At 33.6% G+C, this 16,816-nt stretch overlaps 1 pseudogene; it reads left to right on the top strand.

The window, feature by feature from the left end:
• Positions 1-8,522: 8,522 nt before the first annotated feature.
• Positions 8,523-15,711, top strand: LOC128180619 (uncharacterized; annotated as a pseudogene).
• The last annotated feature ends 1,105 nt before the right edge of the window (positions 15,712-16,816 follow it).

Here is a 16,816-nt window from a genome sequence, read left to right as displayed (position 1 = left end):
CCAAAACATCATGCAATGTCATTGGTCAGTGCGTTTTTGGGTTCTGTGTTTGATATGCAAATTAGCTTTCACATCAATGAAATCGAACAACCAATCGGTGAGGAATATGATAATCCGCGTACAGAATTTTTAGCACGGCCCGGCAAGCAAACTGTTAGTAAAACGATAATATTTATTCTTCCTGTTTGGCTACCTGTGCAATATCACGTGGTTGAATTAGATGCCAAGCACAAACCTGTGCCCGTATATGTGTTGGTCCGGAATCGAGGTCAGCTATTGCTGGGAGGTTTAAATAGGTCTGGTGTTCGTTTTCACTGCTGAAAATGTAGGTTATTGATTTTTGTTTTAAGATGAGATTTTCCTATTGAATCCATGTTCCCTTTTAAAGCTGATATGGTGTAATGTTGCACACATTCTATTGAGAATGGAAACCTGGTTCAAATCCCATCATCAGCATAAATATGTAGAGAAAAAAAATGATGAATATCTTATGTGTAGATGTTTAAATGTAAAAACGTATTCACTGTAAAGATTAATGGCAATGTTAGAAATGCTTCTATTTTAGCAATCATTATTATGCGGGATATGAAAGTGGCGACATTGCAGAAAAAATACATAACCCGTAATAACAGGTTATATATGTATATTTTTTTACAAATTTGAGTGTACATTAATATCGATTTTCAAGAATTTTTTTTAGTAATCTCTTTAACTGAATTATTTGCGTTGAATTAAATTGGTAGAAAGATGTTGAGTTAGAAAGGACTATATATGATATGGGCCTAAAATGGCCCCCTTAAATGAACATCATACTTTTATTGTAATTCTTTGTACAGATATATATGTAATGTTTTTATATGTCAATTTTGATTTAAATGCCCACAATTTATAAAGACAACTTTTTCCTTCCATATTTGCTTTTTATGCATAAAACAGCTTGTTTTTAAGCAGTTTTTCTTTCAGAAAACATAGAGCGCAAGCTTGAACAAACACAATATTTTAATCTGAGATGTATCTAGCCAAGACTAATAAATGACAAAAATATTTTCCTTGTTTAAGCATGCGCTCTATATTTCCCATTCATAAAAAGATAAGAAAAATGTCAATTTTTGACTGATTTTGATTGAGTTATAGAAATAGCGTCACTTCTGACGTCATATACTGCCAGTGAGTGCAAATAAATCAAATAAATAGGTGAAAAATATATTTTACATCAACTCTTTCAAAATATAACATAACATTTTATTGTACCCGAAACACTTTAAAAAATGGCGAATTGTGAGGGCAAAATTAAACTCATATCATATATAGTTCTTTATTACAAATTACATTAGAAATGTTCGATTCTAAATAAGTTATACCGTGTTCAGAATAGCGCTAAAGAACTAATACTGTAGGTAAATATAGTACAAACTATCCTCTTTAACACCCTTGTATTGACCTCGGATCAATATTGGGGCCCTACTATAGGTACAAGATTCCATATACTGGCAGCATAAATGAATTTGAGAGGATGCCAAATTTATCATCTTCATCAAGTGGAAAACAATGTATAAATTGTCTTTCTCAAAAATTAATATTCCAATTGTTGTAATATCCTTATGAAGGCCTCTTGTTTATAATCATACCCCTCTTGTTTATTATCATACCCGCACTTTCTAAAGAAAGTTCGGGTATATTGTTCCGTCTGTCCGTCCGTCTGTCCGTCTGTCACTTTTACTTTCTCAAAATGCTCATACATCTTATAATCCAGCAAACTGAACACTTGGAGTTTGATTGGGGTGTCATGTTGTTTGTAAAAAGGTTTCAAAAATCACTGGTAGTCCTAGGGGTTAAATAATTGGTAAAAAATGACGTTTTTTCACAAAATTAAACCTTCTTCCTCGAACTCATACTACATTTTCAACAGTAGATAAATCATCTCTTGGAATATGTTTAAGGGTATCCTATAGATGCACAATAAGGTTTCGGAATTTTCAATTTTGTTATGGGGGTCATTAAATTGCTGAAATTTTTTTTTTATTTTTTTTTAACAATAAACTGGTTTCAAATACGTCATTTTTTTGCAGTAGCCAAATGATCTTCAAGAATATGATTGTGGGTGTCATATTGAAGTATAATCAGGTTCCAGAAATTATGTTTTATTAAGGGGATCAGTGGGCGAGAAAAAATGACGTTTTTTTGCAAAAAAGGTATTGTTCCCAGAACTCCTCTAACACTTTTTGGAGTTGCTACGTCATCTCTTGGGTAAAATTGGGGCTGTCTTATAGATGTGCAATAAGGTTTTGATAATTTAAATTCCATCCAGGGAGTCAATATTAGCAGAAAATTGACGTTTATCACTAAAAAAAAACATAAATACCAGAATTCCACTTATGATTTAATTGATAGACACATCATATCTTGGGATATGATAGGGACTGTTCTATAGATGTGGATTACAGTTTTGAAAAATTAGATTTTACCCTGAGGCTCATTATCTACGCAGCACTGTTAAGGTTTATTTTGTGGTCGCGCCGACCAGAAAATACGGGGAATGTTAACTATGACATCACACAAAACAACAACTCATCAAAAATTCTAATAAATAAAGTAATTTCCTATTGTTATGGGTACAAAAACATTAAACTACATTAATCGTTACCTATGCGTGCAACTTTGTATTCAAATAAGTCCAACAGTGATAAATATAAATATCAGACTGATTGCGGTGCACTTGTTGATGTGACGTCATCTTGTACATTTTGACGCATATTATGTGTAGAGAGAGGCAGATCCATAAATTGTTTAACATGAGAAAATGCACTTTATAAATGAACGGAGCATAATCTTAAAACGTTTATCATTAAATCCTATCTATTATGCTTGCTTTGATTCGGCATGTAATTATTTTTTTAAGGCGTGTATTATTTCTTAACTAGAGTGTTTTATGTACAAGTTCGATGTGTTTGACATCGGGAAGCATATCTAAATTTGCTTTTTACAAGGGCATACACTTAAAGGGAATGTTAAATTTATCACAAAGTGCTGCTGCTTCAATGAAATCTACAGAATGAATTAATAAATACGTAAAATATTAAGCGAAGGTCATATAAATTCCAACCGGAGATCATTTCTTTGATATTTATTCTAATAAAAGATGAACTCTACACAAAGCAGCAGCACCTTACAGAATCTATCAGAAAAGGAGAATATATTTAGCATTTAAAATTTTAATTCAAATAAGGGTTTGCCCTTGTAATATTGAAATTTGTTTATGACCTCCATTTGGAATAATTATCAACACATATCACGTGACTATCAATTCAGGGGACCACACTAAGTGACATTCAAAGTAGCATTTACGCGTATACTGTACTGTTTCATTTAATATTACATTTTTATGATGATTAAATAACTTTAACTAGATATTTTGTTATAATAGTCATCGTTTTATGAACGTTTAATTCCGCTGATATTTTCATAGTAAGCCTTAACAGTGCTGCGTAGTACATACCGTTTGATGCCCTTTAAGGATCAGGAATATATATGGTTAAGGGATGGGGATCTCAGCCGTTATGAGCTATTCGTGCACTTCCTTTTCGAAGGGGGTCACGACCACCTCCAGGGTCCATGACCTATATACCGTTTGATGCCCCTTGACACAAGCAACAAGAATATATGTGGTTTAAGGGTGGGGATCTCAATTGTTTTGAAGATATTAAGGGGCTTGCTGTTCAAGGGGGGTCAGGACCACCCACAGGACCGATGACCTACATACATGTAACATTTGTTGCCCCTTGATATAAGGAACAAGAATATATATTGTTTAGGAGTCATGATTATAACTGTTTCTGAGATATATGTTAATTCTAATTCCTGGGGGGGGAGAGGGGGGTCAAAAGGGTGTAGGGTTTAACATTGAACCATATGGGAAGAATTGTAGACTCTATTGTAAATGGTAACTTTAAGATAATAAAATAGGATTTTTATAATCATATATTGACTGTTACTGGCAATATATAGAATTTATTAGATCTGACCCCTGGGGTCAACCCCACACCTCCCCCCGAAAAGTGGTTGTCTAACCTCAAATGAGAGAAATCAAACTAAGGTGCACAACTAGATATGCAGGTCTATTGTATCTTAGAGTTTTGTACAAATCTGTTCAGCCATCTCTGAGAAACAAGTTCAGAGCGGGAAAGAAAAAAAAGAAGAAGAATAATAATACTAATGTACATACCGGTGTCTCATACTATTGTGCTACTATACATGTATTATGCTTACCTATATTGGTCAACATCATAAAAATAATCCAATTAGAGCACAATATGAACACCACGTGAAACCCATCAAATCGAAGAGCTGGGTGAAACTAGTACTCGCTATTGAGACATGTAGACCCGTGTTGTGTACGTAACTTCAGACAAAGATTAGTTATTTGTAACTTGAATGTGTTTTTATATCCTATTCTTCAAAACCCCTTGCACTATTTTATTAGTTAAATAATAACTTTAAGGTGGTGCAGGACACCTGCATATTGTGATGTATACTTCCTATTGAAATAAACAATAGTATAAATATAATATTTCCCCCCAAAATAATGTTACCTTACATTGAAGAGCAATGGGTTAGAGTAATTACATGTCTGTAAGGGCATTGAAGTCTGAGGTGTATTTTTGGTAATTTTACTATTGATATAAATGACTTTCATGGGGGGGGGGGGGTTCTGGACCCCTCACTCCAACCCCTTTTCTAAATTCATGCACCCGATTATGTACATGTAGGCCCATATAAGCAAATTTAAAGCCGGCAACCGTGGCGGAGAGGGGACACAAATTAATTTTGTTTGTAATAATTATATAGACCATAATGCTTTCTATGACATGAAATGATAGAATTATAGATTAACTTAAAATTCACATGCCAACAGTTCAATCCCAAATTGCACATAAAGTGTTGCTTATGTGTAAAATCATATGTATCTCTCTCTCCCTCTCATTTTGATATTTTATTTCAATGGAATGGACGACTAAAACCCTATATTTCTATATATAATTGTATTAACAATTAACTATAAATTGGTCTTTTTAGCTGCTTATTTTTCTGTAGGATACGAACATGTACTTTAATCAAGTTATAACATCTAGCTGTGTTGGGCGGTAAAATAATCTCAATGTGAATAAACATAACCTAGTACAAGGAATGATTAACGGTCGATACACACAAATTTAAAATGATATAATTTAATGCACTGATTAAAACATTCACAAATGTTACCCACTAAATTAACCATACCATGGCTGATACTTTACCATATATGATAAGCACAAACATTGCAATAACTCTCAAATTGACATATACCTACAATAGTAAATGATATAGATATATATAAAGCACAGGGAAATTCACTTTTTTGCTCACCTGAGCCAAAGGCTCAAGTGAGCTTTTCTGATCACAATTTGTCTGTTGTCTGTCGTTGTCGTCGTCGTTGTTGTAAACTATTCAAATTTTCATCTTCTGCTCAAGAACCACTGGGCAGATTTCAACCAAATTTAGCACAAAGCACGACTAGGTGAAGGGAATTCAAGTTTGATCAAATGAAGGGCCACGCCCTCTTTAAAGGAGAGATAATTGAGATTTATTGAAAATTTGTTGGTAAAAAATCTTCATCTCAAAAACTATTTGGCCGGAAAATCTTAAACTTGTGTGGAGGCATCCTCAGGTAGTGTAGATTCAGTTTTGTTCAAATCATGGTCCCCAGGGTTAGGGAGGGGATCAAGTTTAACATAGGGATATATAGAGAACATCTTTAAAAATCTTCTCAAAAATTATCAGGCCAGAAAAGCTCAAATTAAAATGGGAGCATCCTCATATAGTGTAGATTCAAGTTTGTTCAAATCATGGTCCCCGGGGGTAGGGTGGGGCCACAATTGGGGGACCAAGTTTTACATAGGAATATATAGAGAAAATTTTTAAAAATCTTCTTTTCAAAAACTATTAGGCCAAGAAAACTCAAATTAAAGTGGGAGCATCCTCAGGTAGTGTATATTCAAGTTTGTTCAAATCATGGTCCCTGTGGGTGGGGTGAGGCCACAATTGGGGGATCAAGTTTTACATAGGAATATATAGAGAAAATCTTTAAAAATCTTCTCAAAAACTATAAGGCCAGACAAGCTCAAATTAAAGTGGAAGCATCCTCAGGAAGTGTAGATTCAAGTTTGTTCAATTCATAGTCCGTGGTGGTATGGTTGGGTCACAATGGGGGAATGGATTTTTACATAGGTCCCTGGGGGTAGGGTGAGGCCACCATTTGGGAATACATTTTTATACAGGAATATATAGAGAAGATCTTTTAAAAAAAAATTTTTTTAAATATTTGGCCAAGAAAGCTCAAATTGGCGTGTAACCATCCTCAGATAATGTAGATTCAAGTTTGTTCAAATCATGGTCTCTGTGGGTAGGGCGGGGCCACAATGGGGGATGAATTTTTATATATAGAGAAAATCTTTAAAGATCTTCTTCTCAAAACTATTAGGCCAGGAAAGCCCAAATTTTAGTGGAAGCATCGCCGGATCGTATGGATTCAAGTTTGTTTAAATAATAGTCCAGGGGTAGGGTGAGGCCACAATGGGGGGTGAATTTTTACATAGGAATATATAGAGAAAATCTTTAAAAGTCTTCTTTTTAAAGAATATTTGGCCAGAAAAGCTGACACTTGTGTAGAGGCAATCTCGGGTAGTGTAAAGTCAAGTTTGCAAAATCACAGTCCCTAGTGGTAGGACAGGGCCGTGATGGCGGTTTGAATTTTTACATAGGAATATATAGAGAAAATTTTGTTTTGGTCCAAAACTCAGTACTAAGTGTGAAAGCGCAGGTTATGCAGATTTAAGTTTGATGAAACCATGACTCCCTAGAGAAAAGTGGGGCCACGAAATGGGGGGGGGGGGTATATAGGAATAGAGAAAAATCTTCTTACAGGTACAACAACAAAAGGGGCTTGGTATTTACCAAAAAAAAGAGGTGGATAAAAAGTGGCAGATTTTCAATTTTTTTAGTAAGATCTACTGTACTTAGTTGTCAAGATATTTTGATACTGTTATGCTAATTTGATCAGAATTAAGGCAATTGTTGCTCAGGTGAGCGATGTGGCCCCTGGGCCTCTTGTTTTGGAGCTCCACCTGCGTCCCGACCAAGGCTTGAACTCACGACCTCTGGAACCCAATTAAGCCTCGGTCGGGGCGGAGGTGGAGTTCCAAAAAAATTAATTTCCCTGTGCTTTATATATATTTATATCATTCACTATGGGCAAGTATATGTCAATTTGAGAGTTATTGCAATGTTTGTACTTATCATATATGTATTTATTATATACTTACATGTCGTTATAAATACAGGGTTTTGGCATATGTGATATAGATGACATCACAAAATCCGTATCGGCCTCTGGGGCTGATATAGGTTATCAGCCCTCCAGGGCTGATACGGATCCGTATCACACCCCTTACGGAACTCCTCTGCCTTTTTTCGGCATTTTTGCATGTTTACAGACGAAAAATAAAATATTTTCAGTTACAGTCGACATTTTTAAGTGCAGTTGAAAACATCAAATGCTAGCAAATGTTTTAAAGTAGTCAACTTTTAAAACCTGATGAAATTCCGTTCTGTAGCGTCATGTTTGTTAAAACAAGAAGAACTCATATTTTCATTAAATACATGTACATGTGCAGACTTTTTCAAATATTATAAATAATTAATTTGTTCGAGTTGATTTTTTTTTTAATTTATCATTAAGTATGTAATAAATATGATAATAGATACCCTAGGAGAATGGATTCGAGAGGTCGTGCTTTATATCATATTATCTTATATATAAATATTTATCACAATCATGACTAGGCGATTCAGTTCCAGTTGATGCATTAAAACATAATATACCAGGGGCCCATTTCATCAAAGGTCGTACGCCCAGGCGTAGCTCTACGCCGGTGTAAGTTCGGGACTAGCGCGCTATTTTGCGTTTCATCAAAGGGCGTATCTTTACGCCGGACTAAGTTTTGGCGTATGTCTCGGAAGTAGACTAAAATTAGGTCCAAAACTTACGACCGTTGATGAAACGGGCCCCAGAGTTATATCTCATCGTTCATATATGCATGCGTCTCTTTACTACTCTTTTTAATAATATATGTAAAATTTTAAACAAAAGGTTTTGATTAAAATCGTTGGGTAAAGTAATTTGACTTTGACGTTTGCATATCTTTTTTTTTATTGCAATAAAAGATTTAAGCGTGAGATATCGTGCCATAGTATTGTTATTTAGGATAGGAATTCCAAATCTTTGAGGGCTCTAACGACTACGTCATCCCCTCCCCTGCTTTCCATAATCTGGTCTCAGCTGAGAGGCACAAGTCCTATAGTTTGGCGATTTAGGTTTATATTTTAGATAACATCTGATCAATCGGGTTCGATAAAGAAGCAGCATATAATAGAGAAGCATCAACATAAAAAGGCAAAGTATCAGTACATCGAGAAAAATAATCATCATGCTAAGGGAGAAGAATCAGCAGGTAATATTAAGGTGGTTGGAACATAATAAATTTATAATTTTACTAGTTTTACAATAATTGACTAAACATATGATTTAACACTGTTTTCAAAAAAAAAAAAATAAAAGCTAAGCGAGATTCAAACTCAAGACTTCAAGATAAGTAGATCTTGCTCTAACCTATTGTGCTACGCCGATAGATAAACATGTATGGAAGGAAAACACTGTTAAAGTTATGCTTGATTTTATTGTGTATTTTGATAGAAAATACTTAAGAATATGGCGTTGTCCCTTACAACTTTAAATATCAGAAACTGAAACTCTATATAATAAAATCTTTCACACTTCTAACTATAATTTGCAAGCTATTTATACATCACTAGTTGCATCTCAGTCAAAGTATCAAATTTCCCCGTAATTCTCGAAATTCGTTCCTCAGGATAACAGTTCTGCACCCCAACTGTGAGGTTGTTTTACGTATCTGGGCGAAAGATTGGTATATGATATTGAGTTTACATACGTGTTAATGTTTGTTAAAGCTGACATGACTTCATAGAGAAGGGTATTTCGTTGCCATATTAGTTTCGGTCGCTTCTCAACTGCTACTGCAGTAAATATACCAGTTAAGAAAGTTACGGTCGATTGCTTTCGAATCAGGTATTCAAGTTGCAGAGACTTTTAAATGTATAAACTATAATTATATTGTAGCATTATGGTAAAATCGGGATATGAAGGTAGCGACATTGTAGAAAAATACACAATCCGCGTTATCTGAGATCTACAGTCAAACTAATGTAACCAAAACTTATATATTAAAAAAAACCACTGTATTCAACAAGTATCAGTAAATATTTTTTAAAGTTACTAAAGACACACATGGAGTTTAAAGCATGTTTATACCGGTAAATTATTATTTTCCATGTATACACTTTTTACAAAAGCTTCAATTATACATGTTAAAGGTTTGATCTTAAATTGATGCCAATTGATATTTTTCTGAAGTGACATTTTGTTGTTTGCCGCAACCAAAAAGATCTAATCATTTCTGTAAGGATTTTCATTTGTCAGTTTTGATTTCTCTTAAAAATAGATCTCATGTGTGAAATAGTTAGTAATTTTACATTTAGATTTTGATAATGGTTGATATTTGAAAATAATTTCAAGAAGTCGGTTGGTTAGCCATAGAGGGACAAGTTGAATTTCACAGGCACGTTAAATACACGTAATTCTAATGATTCAGAATTTTTTTCTCGCAAAGTCTCTTTTTTTAAATCCAGAGAAATCACCTTTTGTAAACAATAAACAAGAAAAATCATAGTTAACAAATCAAAAATTTGAAACCTTTCATTTAATATAATTTTCTATGGCAAATTGTTTAACATTTCAATGCCACCAATTTATTTTTGTTTTATTTTTCTTTCTTTTTTAATGGGATATAAAACACATACATTTTACACACTCTATGTAAAACATATCCACTCCAACAGATCGGGTGAGGATTGGAAAGCCTATGTCAAAACTGGATGTTTGACATCTAATGGGCGGCTAAATCATCGTACTGATAAAAAAAACCCAGAACTTATAAAAAAAAATTACAAAAATTTAAAACATTTTTATGTTAAATATTGCAATATTTGAAAATTCTTAACCGGTGTAAGTATTTCAATTATAATCTACTTCAATTTACATAAATATCGACAGACGTCCCATACCACCTTGCTGATAAAATATAATTTCGTATGATGTTTTGCAATAAATGATTTGTGCTTTGACGTAAAATAAAATTATCATTTACAGTGTATGATTTCTAACCAATTTAAACCGTGAGACCAATTGTATCCAATCGGTACATTATCTATTTAATTTACACAAGGTTTTGCCCTGAATCACTTTATTTTCACCGAATATCTATCGTCAATAGTAAATTATACATTTCCTATGTTGAATATTATTAGAGGGTCCTTAATTTTGTCACTTTTGTGATAAATTACATAACGGTCATAATTAATTTTATAAAATGCTACAAATATGGGTAGAGTAAAAATAAAGAGCAAAGACAATACAATCCCAAAATCATGCATATAGAGTTATCTACCAGAATTTACAACCATTGATAATCTTAAAATTGTTTTTCTAAATATCAGTACGCAGGAATCCAAACAAAAGATGCATAATTATCAAATCATACCTGACACAATTTTGAATCATTCCATGTTATCTGTATGGCATCAACAAAGTTGTGCATATATAAACAAGCAAGAAGAAATCCAATTGTGAGAAATTGTTGTGTGTTTACTATTAGCAGAATTTCATGACAGTGTAAAAATTGACTGCTATCTTTAAAAGTATAATTGAATAATTTTTGGGCATCTTCATACTCCTTTAAAGGGACATGGTCACGATTTTGATCAACAATTATTTTTCCGATTTTTATTTTTACAATGCTTTAGTAAGGTCTTTTTTAATAATCAACCAAAATCTGAGTGTCATTTGTTGAGTTAAAATCGATATACAGAGCTTACAAAGCGTCTGTTTACATTTTGATCGTTGCAGTGAAAATTCAAGTTTTAGAATTAAATTAATAATAAATAACTAAATGAATAAGACGATAGAAAAATCAGCTTGAGAAAGATTTTTTACTGGTATATTGAACCTTTGTAAACAAAAACTGGGCAAGAGCCTTGCTTACTTGACAAAAATTTGTGAGCTCTGTATCTTGCTTATAATTCGACGATCGACAGACTCTAAAATTTCATTTAATAATATGTTTTACAGTGTGACCGTTGGGGCGAGCGCAGAAAGAACCACATATTTGGCTTTGTCTCGAAAACTTTTACCTCCGCAAGGAACCCGAAGTTATCAAACTTTTATTCCAATTATTGTAAACTTAAACAAACTACCAATGAGCATTCAGAAAATGTTAAACAGACTTATCAAAATATTTTGATAAACACAAAGCCGTTTGTTTTGTTTTGTTTTTTTATGTAAATACAATTATGATTTATCATTCCTTTACCTTTTAATAATGATCATTAAAATCAGCAAACAATAAATTGTGTGTCTGTGTTATTTCTCATTTTGTTCCTTGTTGTTATCTGCGTTTTAATTATTTTCCTCCGTGACATCAATTTTGTTTTTAATATTTTTATTTTTTGTACGCTATATAAGCGTTGTAGACATGTGCCCTCACCCTTTTTAGTGTGTTATCCAATATTATTTAAAGGTTTGATCACATATGCATCTATAACAAATACATGTAGATATTTTAACAGTTTAATTTTTTTCTCTCTTTTATTTATTCATTACAAAATGACGTGGCTGTACGTAGATCTAATAATGATTGGACTTTTCTTTTTTAATATTTTTTGTCACCTACCTAACGTATGCATATATATGATTGGATCAATATGACAGTAAATTTAGCATGGAACTTGCATGTGTATTTAATAAGCCAAAAACATTATCAAAACAAAACTAATCAGCCAAAGAGTCACCGTTAACACTGATACTGAGTATTTCCTACACGTTACATCCAGTACAGATGCTTGATCCACCTCTAAATGTATCGCGGGAAATTAAAATGCGAGATAACTGTTACGTCATAGTTAACGTTCTTTTGTGCTCGACAGTTTTCGTAAATTGTCGGACAAATTCGGGGAAGGAAATGACGTCATATGTCAGCATAAGTTCAGATAGGTGCAGTGGGTTTTTTTTACATAAGCATATGTATTGTTTACTTCAATATTTTAAAAGGATTTTTTTATTGTAAAAAAAAAAATGATGTATGCAATTTAGAGGTAAGAATTTTCCGTAGAAACGCTTCCTGTTCCACCATGTTGCTATGCCACGCAAAGGATTATAAGATCTTTTAACTTAACTGCGGGACAGTTACTCGCACATGCGCACAAACGCTTCCGAGTGGATAGCGTCATTAGAGACCCATATACGCTTTACGCATATACGGAAATGGTTAAGTGTGTCTACAAGAGTCGGAACGTGTGTAACAGCGAATCACGGGCAAAGGGGGTCAGTTTCTTTCGTTTCCCTAAAGACAAAAGGAAAAGAAGAGCATGGACTAATGCCGTGAACAGAGATAGGTGGACGCCAAATGAACACTCTTGGATCTGCTCTGATCATTTTGTTGAGGAATGGCACGGAGATGACCCGGGCGACGAAAACTATGCCCCGAATTTTTTTTCCTACAAAAAGAAGCGGACAGAAGATGATTTTGATAGAGAACAGAGACGACTTGACCGAGAAACGATCAGGGTATCAATGAATTAATTAATGATGTTTATGAACATAATCCCCCATTATTATATAAATAGGCCTGTAGTGGCAGCATTGCAATGTAACAGTATTAAATACTGATCAGGATAGAATATATGCATGTAATAATGACGATATCATTAATATTCTGCAAATTTAATAGAATACATAAAGTTATTAAATTATGAACATATCTGGACGACTTTTATATGTAATATATATTGATATTTTGCACTATACATTTTTTATACCAGGAAAGAGAAGGTTAATATGGAGAGAGAGAAAGCCCATTTGGAATTTTCTGTGCTTGTCCATGGCTCCTACTGCAAGATGGCTGATTCGGGGGACCATGATCAAGATATAGCTGCAGCAGTACCTTGTGCTTATCATGAAATAACAGATGATGTTGATGTCCCCATAATGACTTGTGATTCAGGTAAATCATGAATGTGATTTCATGAAAAATACAATAAAATTATTTAAAAAATGGATTTCCTTTTTGCTGACTATTACATCAGACTTGGCAAATTTTCAAATGATATCATTATTAAAATACATTTATAGATTAATTGATTTGCAAATCAATTTATGAATTACAAATTTACCTAGAGATTTTAAATGACCGAGATAGAAAAATCTTAATTTATATACAGTAAAAAATGATAGATTTACAATGGTTGTTACTGATCATAATTTTTTTTATAGGTGTGCAGTGTGAAGAAGACCCCCTTCTTATTTAAAACAGACATCTCAATAAAGAAGTTAGAAGACTTCAAGAGGAGCTGCGGAAACATAAATGGGGTGCTGAACGCATTAGAGATGATGACGCCATGACACGCTTTTATACAGGCCAACCCTCTTTTGCCATCTTCCTGTGGCTGTACAAGTAATTGTTTACCTTTTTTAAAATTTTTTATCTTTGATTTAGTATCTAAAAGTACTGTGCAAAATTAAATCAATTTGATTTCACTTCTAAAATATTTCCATTGATTACAGCTACCTTTCCAGCAAGTGCTCTAGGATGACATATTGGAGGGGGGAAGGGCAGACATCGAGTTCAGACCGGCTTAGGATGTCTCCATCATGTTTACGCCCGATCGACCAACTCTTTGCTGTCCTCATGCGTCTGAAAGTTGGACTGTACGTGCAAGACATATCAGAGAGATTTCAGACCAGCAGTGCCTCATTCTCTATGTATTTTTCTATCTGGATAAGTTTAATTCATGCAGAGCTTAAATTTTTAAACCCATTTCCTCGCAAAGATATTATCATGAGAACCATGCCAGAAATCTTTAAAGCCAAATATCCATCAACCAGAGTGATCATAGACTGTACAGAACTTTTCATACAATCATCAAGTAGCCTGATTAACCAAAGCCTGACCTTTTCTAGCTACAAACATCACACCACTGTTAAATTTCTGGTTGGCATCAGTCCTTCTGGGGTCATTATTTTTGTGTCAGATGCATGGCCTGGAAAAACTTCAGACCGTCAGTTAACAGAGGAATGTGGCCTTTTAGAATTACTTGAGCCAAATGACAGCGTAATGGCCGACAAAGGTTTCATGATAGCTGACTTACTTGAAAAAAGACAGTGTTTCTTAAACATTCCATCATTTAGAGGTATATTAAGATAAAAAAAAAACTTTAAGGTGGCTCACTTAACCTAATAGTTTCTCAAATCAGTAGAAAATTACTTGATTATGATAGATAGCATGATGGATAAGAAATATATGTGTCAAATAGGTGAAAAAATGTGCAATTTTGGATAAAAATTTAATTCAGTAAATGTGAACAAATGCTCCAGGTGGATTCGAACTCATGATCCGCGATTCACAAGCCCAATACTTAACCACTGAGCTATGACGCTATTAAACCAAACTGATTGATGCAAATAGTTTAACAAAACATTTAAATTCCCATCTTGTGACGTAGTGTCTTGAAAAGTATATGTCTAGGTGTAGTAAGGTACTTTAATCAGTGGGCAGTAGAAGCTTTACTTAGTTGATTAAATGGTTGAGAAGTGTAATAGATCCATTAGATTGGAGGGGCTTTAAACAGCAAAATATGAGATTAGTTTATATAAATGTCCAACAGTAAAATGTTTACACATCAAAACAATTAACATTGCAAATAACAATTGTTGAATTTAGCTGTCCACAAAATTTTCTTTGAACAATGTGCAAATTTCAACTCGAATTTCCTCCGTTCATACACGTTGTCTATGGAGCTCGCTACGCTGCGCTCGCTATCAAAAATGCATCTCTAAAGCATTATAGATAAAAAAAAAACAGAAAAAATTAATTTGCCCAAAATCGTAACCATGCCCCTTTAACTATTGTTTCTGTATTGCTTAGATTCAGTTATTAGTATAATGATCGTGTAAAAACTTTTTTTTTCATTTTATTTTAAAACAATTTTTGTGTTTAAATATTATCATTCAGAGTTAAAACTTGATTATTTTTCGCATGTTCATGTATTTTTTCTGTTTAAGAAAACTTGTGCGATTTGATGTTTTAGTAGATTCAATTTAATATTACGAGATGCATATCTTTGAACACTTTGTGAGATTGTTGTAAATAAAATACCATAGGAGAGAAATAATGTGTTGTTAAGAACGGCCTGTATTCTTAGAAGAAGGCTTCAAAACAAATAACATAACACAAAACTTCTTGTGAAAAGAATGATAATTTGTTTTACATGCATTTGCGAAATCCAATGTAAAGATTTAAAACTGTTTATTCTTGTTTGTAATTCATTTAGATATATGTCTACAGAATAATATTATACACTACATATTGTCAAGCAACAATACATGCAAACGACTCTGTTGAATTACCTTGAAGTAATGTAAATCTTAAGTTTTGAAATTTACAATCGCTATAGTTGAACTAGTAAAGGCAATCAAATTAACTTTAATGTTTTGTTCTGAATGATGATGATCAATTTATGGATCTCTTTACCTTGCAAAAAAGGATCGATCACTGATGAATTCTAACAATACATGTAAGTGCTGTGTAATTAATTCAACAATTACAAAACAATCCAATGTTAACAGAGAAGTCAAAACTGTTCATTTGAGCAAGTCTTGAGATAACAGTTGGGTCAACTGTTAACCATCATTTTATTTACCCCCCCCCCCCCCCCCCCCCCCCCGTCATTATACTACCAAAAGCGGATGCGAATAATAGATTAACCGTATTCAATTTTCATGATTTCACATTTCTAGAAGTAGAGCAGTACATGTAGCTGAAAATTCCTGCGCTTAAAAACACCCACCAATATGTAGATTTCTCTATCTCATACGAAGATCTAAACGGGAGGGGGCGACACGAAAAACACCAAGAACTTTTAAATTCCTATTTTAAAATTAACAGAAATACCTCAGACACCCCCTACATTCTACATTCCGCACATGTATCTTCGTAAATCAATGATATCTGATCCGTTCCTCTCTACAAAAGACCATTACACTATTGATGGGGAAGAGATTGGTACTTGTAAAATGCGGAGGGAGCCAAAAAGCGGCAGATTTAGCGAAAACCTAACAGAAAATGTTTTGCTGACTAATAATTACCACCTCCCTGTTGTCGTTATTAACCTCGATTGTCACCCCCCGCCCCCGCTCCTTTTGAACATGTATCTGACAGTGCATGCATGGTGGTTTCACGCGTACACACTTGTGTGAATTCCCCACAAACGAAAATACACTACTCCTCAGTCCCAACTTCAAGTTTTAAGGCAGTTTCACTTGATGATACGAACGATAACCCTTTCTGATAAAATATATTTCCTGATGCATTTACGGTGCCAATCAAGTTCATGTAAAATTCAGTTGCAGACAAAGGTAAATATTTATATTTGTTATCATACCGTCTTTATGAAAATCACTATTTTGTCTCATGTTTATGTACATTTTTACTGTTTCAAAAATGTAAATGTTAATATTAATTGCTACTATCAAAGGTTGTCGATTGATATATTTCACTGCAAGGCTTTTTGTGATTAAAATATTTTTTTTAAT

Source organism: Crassostrea angulata, chromosome 4 (genome assembly GCF_025612915.1).
Source record: "Crassostrea angulata isolate pt1a10 chromosome 4, ASM2561291v2, whole genome shotgun sequence".
Lineage (NCBI taxonomy): Eukaryota > Metazoa > Mollusca > Bivalvia > Ostreida > Ostreidae > Magallana > Magallana angulata.
Note: the sequence above shows the minus strand (reverse complement) of the source record. Positions and strands in the feature narration are given on the sequence as shown.